Source organism: Oncorhynchus kisutch, linkage group LG21 (genome assembly GCF_002021735.2).
Source record: "Oncorhynchus kisutch isolate 150728-3 linkage group LG21, Okis_V2, whole genome shotgun sequence".
Classification (NCBI taxonomy): Eukaryota; Metazoa; Chordata; class Actinopteri; order Salmoniformes; family Salmonidae; genus Oncorhynchus; species Oncorhynchus kisutch.
The window spans coordinates 845,061-858,106 of record NC_034194.2 but is presented as its reverse complement, the minus strand read 5'-3'; the positions used below and the strand labels follow the sequence as shown (position 1 = coordinate 858,106).

General features: G+C 52.5%; 1 protein-coding gene across 4 annotated transcripts in view; it reads right to left on the bottom strand.

Annotated features, from left to right (window-relative positions):
* LOC109876147 (serine/threonine-protein phosphatase 4 regulatory subunit 3-like) overlaps window positions 1–13,046 on the bottom strand; it is a 45,677-nt gene that overhangs the window by 23,383 nt on the left and 9,248 nt on the right. The gene's annotated exons all lie outside the window — the stretch shown is intronic.

The following is a 13,046-nucleotide window of genomic DNA, read 5'->3' as shown; positions in this document are numbered from 1 at the left end:
ATCACCAACCATCTCACCTGCCAAAATGCTCACACTGTGGAGCCAGGATCACCAACCATCTCACCTGCCAAAATGCTCACACTGTGGAGCCAGGATCACCAACCATCTCACCTGCCAAAATGCTCACACTGTGGAGCCAGGATCACCAACCAACGTTGAATCTCACCTGCCAAAATGCTCACACTGTGGAGCCAGGATCACCAACCAACGTTGCTGGTGAAAAAGACCTGCCAAATGCTCACACTGTGGAGCCAGGATCACCAACCAACGTTGACATCTCACCTGCCAAAATGCTCACACTGTGGAGCCAGGATCACCAACCAACGTTGACATCTCACCTGCCAAAATGCTCACACTGTGGAGCCAGGATCACCAACCAACGTTGACATCTCACCTGCCAAAATGCTCACACTGTGGAGCCAGGATCACCACAACGTTGACATCTCACCTGCCAAAATGCTCACACTGTGGAGCCAGGATCACCAACCATCTCACCTGCCAAAATGCTCACACTGTGGAGCCAGGATCACCAACCATCTCACCTGCCAAAATGCTCACACTGTGGAGCCAGGATCACCAACCATCTCACCTGCCAAAATGCTCACACTGTGGAGCCAGGATCACCAACCATCTCACCTGCCAAAATGCTCACACTGTGGAGCCAGGATCACCAACCATCTCACCTGCCAAAATGCTCACACTGTGGAGCCAGGATCACCAACCATCTCACCTGCCAAAATGCTCACACTGTGGAGCCAGGATCACCAACCATCTCACCTGCCAAAATGCTCACACTGTGGAGCCAGGATCACCAACCATCTCACCTGCCAAAATGCTCACACTGTGGAGCCAGGATCACCAACCATCTCACCTGCCAAAATGCTCACACTGTGGAGCCAGGATCACCAACCATCTCACCTGCCAAAATGCTCACACTGTGGAGCCAGGATCACCAACCATCTCACCTGCCAAAATGCTCACACTGTGGAGCCAGGATCACCAACCATCTCACCTGCCAAAATGCTCACACTGTGGAGCCAGGATCACCAACCATCTCACCTGCCAAAATGCTCACACTGTGGAGCCAGGATCACCAACCATCTCACCTGCCAAAATGCTCACACTGTGGAGCCAGGATCACCAACCATCTCACCTGCCAAAATGCTCACACTGTGGAGCCAGGATCACCAACCATCTCACCTGCCAAAATGCTCACACTGTGGAGCCAGGATCACCAACCATCTCACCTGCCAAAATGCTCACACTGTGGAGCCAGGATCACCAACCATCTCACCTGCCAAAATGCTCACACTGTGGAGCCAGGATCACCAACCATCTCACCTGCCAAAATGCTCACACTGTGGAGCCAGGATCACCAACCATCTCACCTGCCAAAATGCTCACACTGTGGAGCCAGGATCACCAACCATCTCACCTGCCAAAATGCTCACACTGTGGAGCCAGGATCACCAACCATCTCACCTGCCAAAATGCTCACACTGTGGAGCCAGGATCACCAACCATCTCACCTGCCAAAATGCTCACACTGTGGAGCCAGGATCACCAACCATCTCACCTGCCAAAATGCTCACACTGTGGAGCCAGGATCACCAACCATCTCACCTGCCAAAATGCTCACACTGTGGAGCCAGGATCACCAACCATCTCACCTGCCAAAATGCTCACACTGTGGAGCCAGGATCACCAACCATCTCACCTGCCAAAATGCTCACACTGTGGAGCCAGGATCACCAACCATCTCACCTGCCAAAATGCTCACACTGTGGAGCCAGGATCACCAACCATCTCACCTGCCAAAATGCTCACACTGTGGAGCCAGGATCACCAACCATCTCACCTGCCAAAATGCTCACACTGTGGAGCCAGGATCACCAACCAACGTTGACATCTCACCTGCCAAAATGCTCACACTGTGGAGCCAGGATCACCAACCAACGTTGACATCTCACCTGCCAAAATGCTCACACTGTGGAGCCAGGATCACCAACCAACGTTGCTGGTGAAAAAGACCTGCCAGAATGCTCACACTGTGGAGCCAGGATCACCAACCAACGTTGACATCTCACCTGCCAAAATGCTCACACTGTGGAGCCAGGATCACCAACCAACGTTGACATCTCACCTGCCAAATGCTCACACTGTGGAGCCAGGATCACCAACCAACGTTGACATCTCACCTGCCAAAATGCTCACACTGTGGAGCCAGGATCACCAACCATCTCACCTGCCAAAATGCTCACACTGTGGAGCCAGGATCACCAACCATCTCACCTGCCAAAATGCTCACACTGTGGAGCCAGGATCACCAACCAACTCACCTGCCAAAATGCTCACACTGTGGAGCCAGGATCACCAACCATCTCACCTGCCAAAATGCTCACACTGTGGAGCCAGGATCACCAACCATCTCACCTGCCAAAATGCTCACACTGTGGAGCCAGGATCACCAACCATCTCACCTGCCAAAATGCTCACACTGTGGAGCCAGGATCACCAACCATCTCACCTGCCAAAATGCTCACACTGTGGAGCCAGGATCACCAACCATCTCACCTGCCAAAATGCTCACACTGTGGAGCCAGGATCACCAACCATCTCACCTGCCAAAATGCTCACACTGTGGAGCCAGGATCACCAACCATCTCACCTGCCAAAATGCTCACACTGTGGAGCCAGGATCACCAACCATCTCACCTGCCAAAATGCTCACACTGTGGAGCCAGGATCACCAACCATCTCACCTGCCAAAATGCTCACACTGTGGAGCCAGGATCACCAACCATCTCACCTGCCAAAATGCTCACACTGTGGAGCCAGGATCACCAACCATCTCACCTGCCAAAATGCTCACACTGTGGAGCCAGGATCACCAACCATCTCACCTGCCAAAATGCTCACACTGTGGAGCCAGGATCACCAACCATCTCACCTGCCAAAATGCTCACACTGTGGAGCCAGGATCACCAACCATCTCACCTGCCAAAATGCTCACACTGTGGAGCCAGGATCACCAACCATCTCACCTGCCAAAATGCTCACACTGTGGAGACAGGATCACCAACCATCTCACCTGCCAAAATGCTCACACTGTGGAGCCAGGATCACCAACCATCTCACCTGCCAAAATGCTCACACTGTGGAGCCAGGATCACCAACCATCTCACCTGCCAAAATGCTCACACTGTGGAGCCAGGATCACCAACCATCTCACCTGCCAAAATGCTCACACTGTGGAGCCAGGATCACCAACCATCTCACCTGCCAAAATGCTCACACTGTGGAGCCAGGATCACCAACCATCTCACCTGCCAAAATGCTCACACTGTGGAGCCAGGATCACCAACCATCTCACCTGCCAAAATGCTCACACTGTGGAGCCAGGATCACCAACCATCTCACCTGCCAAAATGCTCACACTGTGGAGCCAGGATCACCAACCATCTCACCTGCCAAAATGCTCACACTGTGGAGCCAGGATCACCAACCATCTCACCTGCCAAAATGCTCACACTGTGGAGCCAGGATCACCAACCATCTCACCTGCCAAAATGCTCACACTGTGGAGCCAGGATCACCAACCATCTCACCTGCCAAAATGCTCACACTGTGGAGCCAGGATCACCAACCATCTCACCTGCCAAAATGCTCACACTGTGGAGCCAGGATCACCAACCAACGTTGACATCTCACCTGCCAAAATGCTCACACTGTGGAGCCAGGATCACCAACCAACTCACCTGCCAAAATGCTCACACTGTGGAGCCAGGATCACCAACCATCTCACCTGCCAAAATGCTCACACTGTGGAGCCAGGATCACCAACCAACTCACCTGCCAAAATGCTCACACTGTGGAGCCAGGATCACCAACCATCTCACCTGCCAAAATGCTCACACTGTGGAGCCAGGATCACCAACCATCTCACCTGCCAAAATGCTCACACTGTGGAGCCAGGATCACCAACCAACGTTGACATCTCACCTGCCAAAATGCTCACACTGTGGAGCCAGGATCACCAACCAACGTTGACATCTCACCTGCCAAAATGCTCACACTGTGGAGCCAGGATCACCAACCAACGTTGACATCTCACCTGCCAAAATGCTCACACTGTGGAGCCAGGATCACCAACCAACGTTGACATCTCACCTGCCAAAATGCTCACACTGTGGAGCCAGGATCACCAACCAACGTTGCTGGTGAAAAAGACCTGCCAAAATGCTCACACTGTGGAGCCAGGATCACCAACCAACGTTGACATCTCACCTGCCAAAATGCTCACACTGTGGAGCCAGGATCACCAACCAACGTTGACATCTCACCTGCCAAAATGCTCACACTGTGGAGCCAGGATCACCAACCAACGTTGACATCTCACCTGCCAAAATGCTCACACTGTGGAGCCAGGATCACCAACCAACGTTGACATCTCACCTGCCAAAATGCTCACACTGTGGAGCCAGGATCACCAACCAACGTTGCTGGTGAAAAAGACCTGCCAAAATGCTCACACTGTGGAGCCAGGATCACCAACCAACGTTGACATCTCACCTGCCAAAATGCTCACACTGTGGAGCCAGGATCACCAACCAACGTTGACATCTCACCTGCCAAAATGCTCACACTGTGGAGCCAGGATCACCAACCAACGTTGACATCTCATCTGCCAAAATGCTCACACTGTGGAGCCAGGATCACCAACCAACGTTGACATCTCACCTGCCAAAATGCTCACACTGTGGAGCCAGGATCACCAACCAACGTTGACATCTCACCTGCCAAAATGCTCACACTGTGGAGCCAGGATCACCAACCAACGTTGACATCTCACCTGCCAAAATGCTCACACTGTGGAGCCAGGATCACCAACCAACGTTGACATCTCACCTGCCAAAATGCTCACACTGTGGAGCCAGGATCACCAACCAACGTTGACATCTCACCTGCCAAAATGCTCACACTGTGGAGCCAGGATCACCAACCAACGTTGACATCTCACCTGCCAAAATGCTCACACTGTGGAGCCAGGATCACCAACCAACGTTGACATCTCACCTGCCAAAATGCTCACACTGTGGAGCCAGGATCACCAACCAACGTTGACATCTCACCTGCCAAAATGCTCACACTGTGGAGCCAGGATCACCAACCAACGTTGACATCTCACCTGCCAAAATGCTCACACTGTGGAGCCAGGATCACCAACCAACGTTGACATCTCACCTGCCAAAATGCTCACACTGTGGAGCCAGGATCACCAACCAACGTTGACATCTCACCTGCCAAAATGCTCACACTGTGGAGCCAGGATCACCAACCAACGTTGACATCTCACCTGCCAAAATGCTCACACTGTGGAGCCAGGATCACCAACCATCTCACCTGCCAAAATGCTCACACTGTGGAGCCAGGATCACCAACCATCTCACCTGCCAAAATGCTCACACTGTGGAGCCAGGATCACCAACCATCTCACCTGCCAAAATGCTCACACTGTGGAGCCAGGATCACCAACCATCTCACCTGCCAAAATGCTCACACTGTGGAGCCAGGATCACCAACCATCTCACCTGCCAAAATGCTCACACTGTGGAGCCAGGATCACCAACCATCTCACCTGCCAAAATGCTCACACTGTGGAGCCAGGATCACCAACCATCTCACCTGCCAAAATGCTCACACTGTGGAGCCAGGATCACCAACCATCTCACCTGCCAAAATGCTCACACTGTGGAGCCAGGATCACCAACCATCTCACCTGCCAAAATGCTCACACTGTGGAGCCAGGATCACCAACCATCTCACCTGCCAAAATGCTCACACTGTGGAGCCAGGATCACCAACCATCTCACCTGCCAAAATGCTCACACTGTGGAGCCAGGATCACCAACCATCTCACCTGCCAAAATGCTCACACTGTGGAGCCAGGATCACCAACCATCTCACCTGCCAAAATGCTCACACTGTGGAGCCAGGATCACCAACCATCTCACCTGCCAAAATGCTCACACTGTGGAGCCAGGATCACCAACCATCTCACCTGCCAAAATGCTCACACTGTGGAGCCAGGATCACCAACCATCTCACCTGCCAAAATGCTCACACTGTGGAGCCAGGATCACCAACCATCTCACCTGCCAAAATGCTCACACTGTGGAGCCAGGATCACCAACCATCTCACCTGCCAAAATGCTCACACTGTGGAGCCAGGATCACCAACCATCTCACCTGCCAAAATGCTCACACTGTGGAGCCAGGATCACCAACCATCTCACCTGCCAAATGCTCACACTGTGGAGCCAGGATCACCAACCATCTCACCTGCCAAAATGCTCACACTGTGGAGCCAGGATCACCAACCATCTCACCTGCCAAAATGCTCACACTGTGGAGCCAGGATCACCAACCATCTCACCTGCCAAAATGCTCACACTGTGGAGCCAGGATCACCAACCATCTCACCTGCCAAAATGCTCACACTGTGGAGCCAGGATCACCAACCAACGTTGACATCTCACCTGCCAAAATGCTCACACTGTGGAGCCAGGATCACCAACCAACGTTGCTGGTGAAAAAGACCTGCCAAAATGCTCACACTGTGGAGCCAGGATCACCAACCAACGTTGACATCTCACCTGCCAAAATGCTCACACTGTGGAGCCAGGATCACCAACCAACGTTGACATCTCACCTGCCAAAATGCTCACACTGTGGAGCCAGGATCACCAACCAACGTTGACATCTCACCTGCCAAAATGCTCACACTGTGGAGCCAGGATCACCAACCAACGTTGACATCTCACCTGCCAAAATGCTCACACTGTGGAGCCAGGATCACCAACCAACGTTGCTGGTGAAAAAGACCTGCCAAAATGCTCACACTGTGGAGCCAGGATCACCAACCAACGTTGACATCTCACCTGCCAAAATGCTCACACTGTGGAGCCAGGATCACCAACCATCTCACCTGCCAAAATGCTCACACTGTGGAGCCAGGATCACCAACCATCTCACCTGCCAAAATGCTCACACTGTGGAGCCAGGATCACCAACCAACTCACCTGCCAAAATGCTCACACTGTGGAGCCAGGATCACCAACCATCTCACCTGCCAAAATGCTCACACTGTGGAGCCAGGATCACCAACCATCTCACCTGCCAAAATGCTCACACTGTGGAGCCAGGATCACCAACCATCTCACCTGCCAAAATGCTCACACTGTAGAGCCAGGATCACCAACCATCTCACCTGCCAAAATGCTCACACTGTGGAGCCAGGATCACCAACCATCTCACCTGCCAAAATGCTCACACTGTGGAGCCAGGATCACCAACCATCTCACCTGCCAAAATGCTCACACTGTGGAGCCAGGATCACCAACCATCTCACCTGCCAAAATGCTCACACTGTGGAGCCAGGATCACCAACCATCTCACCTGCCAAAATGCTCACACTGTGGAGCCAGGATCACCAACCATCTCACCTGCCAAAATGCTCACACTGTGGAGCCAGGATCACCAACCATCTCACCTGCCAAAATGCTCACACTGTGGAGCCAGGATCACCAACCATCTCACCTGCCAAAATGCTCACACTGTGGAGCCAGGATCACCAACCATCTCACCTGCCAAAATGCTCACACTGTGGAGCCAGGATCACCAACCATCTCACCTGCCAAAATGCTCACACTGTGGAGCCAGGATCACCAACCATCTCACCTGCCAAAATGCTCACACTGTGGAGCCAGGATCACCAACCATCTCACCTGCCAAAATGCTCACACTGTGGAGCCAGGATCACCAACCATCTCACCTGCCAAAATGCTCACACTGTGGAGCCAGGATCACCAACCATCTCACCTGCCAAAATGCTCACACTGTGGAGCCAGGATCACCAACCATCTCACCTGCCAAAATGCTCACACTGTGGAGCCAGGATCACCAACCATCTCACCTGCCAAAATGCTCACACTGTGGAGCCAGGATCACCAACCATCTCACCTGCCAAAATGCTCACACTGTGGAGCCAGGATCACCAACCATCTCACCTGCCAAAATGCTCACACTGTGGAGCCAGGATCACCAACCATCTCACCTGCCAAAATGCTCACACTGTGGAGCCAGGATCACCAACCATCTCACCTGCCAAAATGCTCACACTGTGGAGCCAGGATCACCAACCATCTCACCTGCCAAAATGCTCACACTGTGGAGCCAGGATCACCAACCAACGTTGACATCTCACCTGCCAAAATGCTCACACTGTGGAGCCAGGATCACCAACCAACGTTGACATCTCACCTGCCAAAATGCTCACACTGTGGAGCCAGGATCACCAACCAACGTTGCTGGTGAAAAAGACCTGCCAGAATGCTCACACTGTGGAGCCAGGATCACCAACCAACGTTGACATCTCACCTGCCAAAATGCTCACACTGTGGAGCCAGGATCACCAACCAACGTTGACATCTCACCTGCCAAAATGCTCACACTGTGGAGCCAGGATCACCAACCATCTCACCTGCCAAAATGCTCACACTGTGGAGCCAGGATCACCAACCATCTCACCTGCCAAAATGCTCACACTGTGGAGCCAGGATCACCAACCAACTCACCTGCCAAAATGCTCACACTGTGGAGCCAGGATCACCAACCATCTCACCTGCCAAAATGCTCACACTGTGGAGCCAGGATCACCAACCATCTCACCTGCCAAAATGCTCACACTGTGGAGCCAGGATCACCAACCATCTCACCTGCCAAAATGCTCACACTGTGGAGCCAGGATCACCAACCATCTCACCTGCCAAAATGCTCACACTGTGGAGCCAGGATCACCAACCATCTCACCTGCCAAAATGCTCACACTGTGGAGCCAGGATCACCAACCATCTCACCTGCCAAAATGCTCACACTGTGGAGCCAGGATCACCAACCATCTCACCTGCCAAAATGCTCACACTGTGGAGCCAGGATCACCAACCATCTCACCTGCCAAAATGCTCACACTGTGGAGCCAGGATCACCAACCATCTCACCTGCCAAAATGCTCACACTGTGGAGCCAGGATCACCAACCATCTCACCTGCCAAAATGCTCACACTGTGGAGCCAGGATCACCAACCATCTCACCTGCCAAAATGCTCACACTGTGGAGCCAGGATCACCAACCATCTCACCTGCCAAAATGCTCACACTGTGGAGCCAGGATCACCAACCATCTCACCTGCCAAAATGCTCACACTGTGGAGCCAGGATCACCAACCATCTCACCTGCCAAAATGCTCACACTGTGGAGCCAGGATCACCAACCATCTCACCTGCCAAAATGCTCACACTGTGGAGCCAGGATCACCAACCATCTCACCTGCCAAAATGCTCACACTGTGGAGCCAGGATCACCAACCATCTCACCTGCCAAAATGCTCACACTGTGGAGCCAGGATCACCAACCATCTCACCTGCCAAAATGCTCACACTGTGGAGCCAGGATCACCAACCATCTCACCTGCCAAAATGCTCACACTGTGGAGCCAGGATCACCAACCATCTCACCTGCCAAAATGCTCACACTGTGGAGCCAGGATCACCAACCATCTCACCTGCCAAAATGCTCACACTGTGGAGCCAGGATCACCAACCATCTCACCTGCCAAAATGCTCACACTGTGGAGCCAGGATCACCAACCATCTCACCTGCCAAAATGCTCACACTGTGGAGCCAGGATCACCAACCATCTCACCTGCCAAAATGCTCACACTGTGGAGCCAGGATCACCAACCATCTCACCTGCCAAAATGCTCACACTGTGGAGCCAGGATCACCAACCATCTCACCTGCCAAAATGCTCACACTGTGGAGCCAGGATCACCAACCATCTCACCTGCCAAAATGCTCACACTGTGGAGCCAGGATCACCAACCATCTCACCTGCCAAAATGCTCACACTGTGGAGCCAGGATCACCAACCATCTCACCTGCCAAAATGCTCACACTGTGGAGCCAGGATCACCAACCATCTCACCTGCCAAAATGCTCACACTGTGGAGCCAGGATCACCAACCATCTCACCTGCCAAAATGCTCACACTGTGGAGCCAGGATCACCAACCAACGTTGACATCTCACCTGCCAAAATGCTCACACTGTGGAGCCAGGATCACCAACCAACTCACCTGCCAAAATGCTCACACTGTGGAGCCAGGATCACCAACCATCTCACCTGCCAAAATGCTCACACTGTGGAGCCAGGATCACCAACCAACTCACCTGCCAAAATGCTCACACTGTGGAGCCAGGATCACCAACCATCTCACCTGCCAAAATGCTCACACTGTGGAGCCAGGATCACCAACCATCTCACCTGCCAAAATGCTCACACTGTGGAGCCAGGATCACCAACCAACGTTGACATCTCACCTGCCAAAATGCTCACACTGTGGAGCCAGGATCACCAACCAACGTTGACATCTCACCTGCCAAAATGCTCACACTGTGGAGCCAGGATCACCAACCAACGTTGACATCTCACCTGCCAAAATGCTCACACTGTGGAGCCAGGATCACCAACCAACGTTGACATCTCACCTGCCAAAATGCTCACACTGTGGAGCCAGGATCACCAACCAACGTTGCTGGTGAAAAAGACCTGCCAAAATGCTCACACTGTGGAGCCAGGATCACCAACCAACGTTGACATCTCACCTGCCAAAATGCTCACACTGTGGAGCCAGGATCACCAACCAACGTTGACATCTCACCTGCCAAAATGCTCACACTGTGGAGCCAGGATCACCAACCAACGTTGACATCTCACCTGCCAAAATGCTCACACTGTGGAGCCAGGATCACCAACCAACGTTGACATCTCACCTGCCAAAATGCTCACACTGTGGAGCCAGGATCACCAACCAACGTTGCTGGTGAAAAAGACCTGCCAAAATGCTCACACTGTGGAGCCAGGATCACCAACCAACGTTGACATCTCACCTGCCAAAATGCTCACACTGTGGAGCCAGGATCACCAACCAACGTTGACATCTCACCTGCCAAAATGCTCACACTGTGGAGCCAGGATCACCAACCAACGTTGACATCTCATCTGCCAAAATGCTCACACTGTGGAGCCAGGATCACCAACCAACGTTGACATCTCACCTGCCAAAATGCTCACACTGTGGAGCCAGGATCACCAACCAACGTTGACATCTCACCTGCCAAAATGCTCACACTGTGGAGCCAGGATCACCAACCAACGTTGACATCTCACCTGCCAAAATGCTCACACTGTGGAGCCAGGATCACCAACCAACGTTGACATCTCACCTGCCAAAATGCTCACACTGTGGAGCCAGGATCACCAACCAACGTTGACATCTCACCTGCCAAAATGCTCACACTGTGGAGCCAGGATCACCAACCAACGTTGACATCTCACCTGCCAAAATGCTCACACTGTGGAGCCAGGATCACCAACCAACGTTGACATCTCACCTGCCAAAATGCTCACACTGTGGAGCCAGGATCACCAACCAACGTTGACATCTCACCTGCCAAAATGCTCACACTGTGGAGCCAGGATCACCAACCAACGTTGACATCTCACCTGCCAAAATGCTCACACTGTGGAGCCAGGATCACCAACCAACGTTGACATCTCACCTGCCAAAATGCTCACACTGTGGAGCCAGGATCACCAACCAACGTTGACATCTCACCTGCCAAAATGCTCACACTGTGGAGCCAGGATCACCAACCAACGTTGACATCTCATCTGCCAAAATGCTCACACTGTGGAGCCAGGATCACCAACCAACGTTGACATCTCACCTGCCAAAATGCTCACACTGTGGAGCCAGGATCACCAACCAACGTTGACATCTCACCTGCCAAAATGCTCACACTGTGGAGCCAGGATCACCAACCAACGTTGACATCTCACCTGCCAAAATGCTCACACTGTGGAGCCAGGATCACCAACCAACGTTGACATCTCATCTGCCAAAATGCTCACACTGTGGAGCCAGGATCACCAACCAACGTTGACATCTCACCTGCCAAAATGCTCACACTGTGGAGCCAGGATCACCAACCAACGTTGACATCTCACCTGCCAAAATGCTCACACTGTGGAGCCAGGATCACCAACCAACGTTGACATCTCACCTGCCAAAATGCTCACACTGTGGAGCCAGGATCACCAACCAACGTTGACATCTCACCTGCCAAAATGCTCACACTGTGGAGCCAGGATCACCAACCAACGTTGCTGGTGAAAAAGACCTGCCAAAATGCTCACACTGTGGAGCCAGGATCACCAACCAACGTTGACATCTCACCTGCCAAAATGCTCACACTGTGGAGCCAGGATCACCAACCAACGTTGACATCTCACCTGCCAAAATGCTCACACTGTGGAGCCAGGATCACCAACCAACGTTGACATCTCACCTGCCAAAATGCTCACACTGTGGAGCCAGGATCACCAACCAACGTTGACATCTCACCTGCCAAAATGCTCACACTGTGGAGCCAGGATCACCAACCAACGTTGACATCTCACCTGCCAAAATGCTCACACTGTGGAGCCAGGATCACCAACCAACGTTGACATCTCACCTGCCAAAATGCTCACACTGTGGAGCCAGGATCACCAACCAACGTTGCTGGTGAAAAAGACCTGCCAAAATGCTCACACAGTGGAGCCAGGATCACCAACCAACGTTGACATCTCACCTGCCAAAATGCTCACACTGTGGAGCCAGGATCACCAACCAACGTTGACATCTCACCTGCCAAAATGCTCACACTGTGGAGCCAGGATCACCAACCAACGTTGACATCTCACCTGCCAAAATGCTCACACTGTGGAGCCAGGATCACCAACCAACGTTGACATCTCACCTGCCAAAATGCTCACACTGTGGAGCCAGGATCACCAACCAACGTTGACATCTCACCTGCCAAAATGCTCACACTGTGGAGCCAGGATCACCAACCAACGTTGACATCTCACCTGCCAAAAT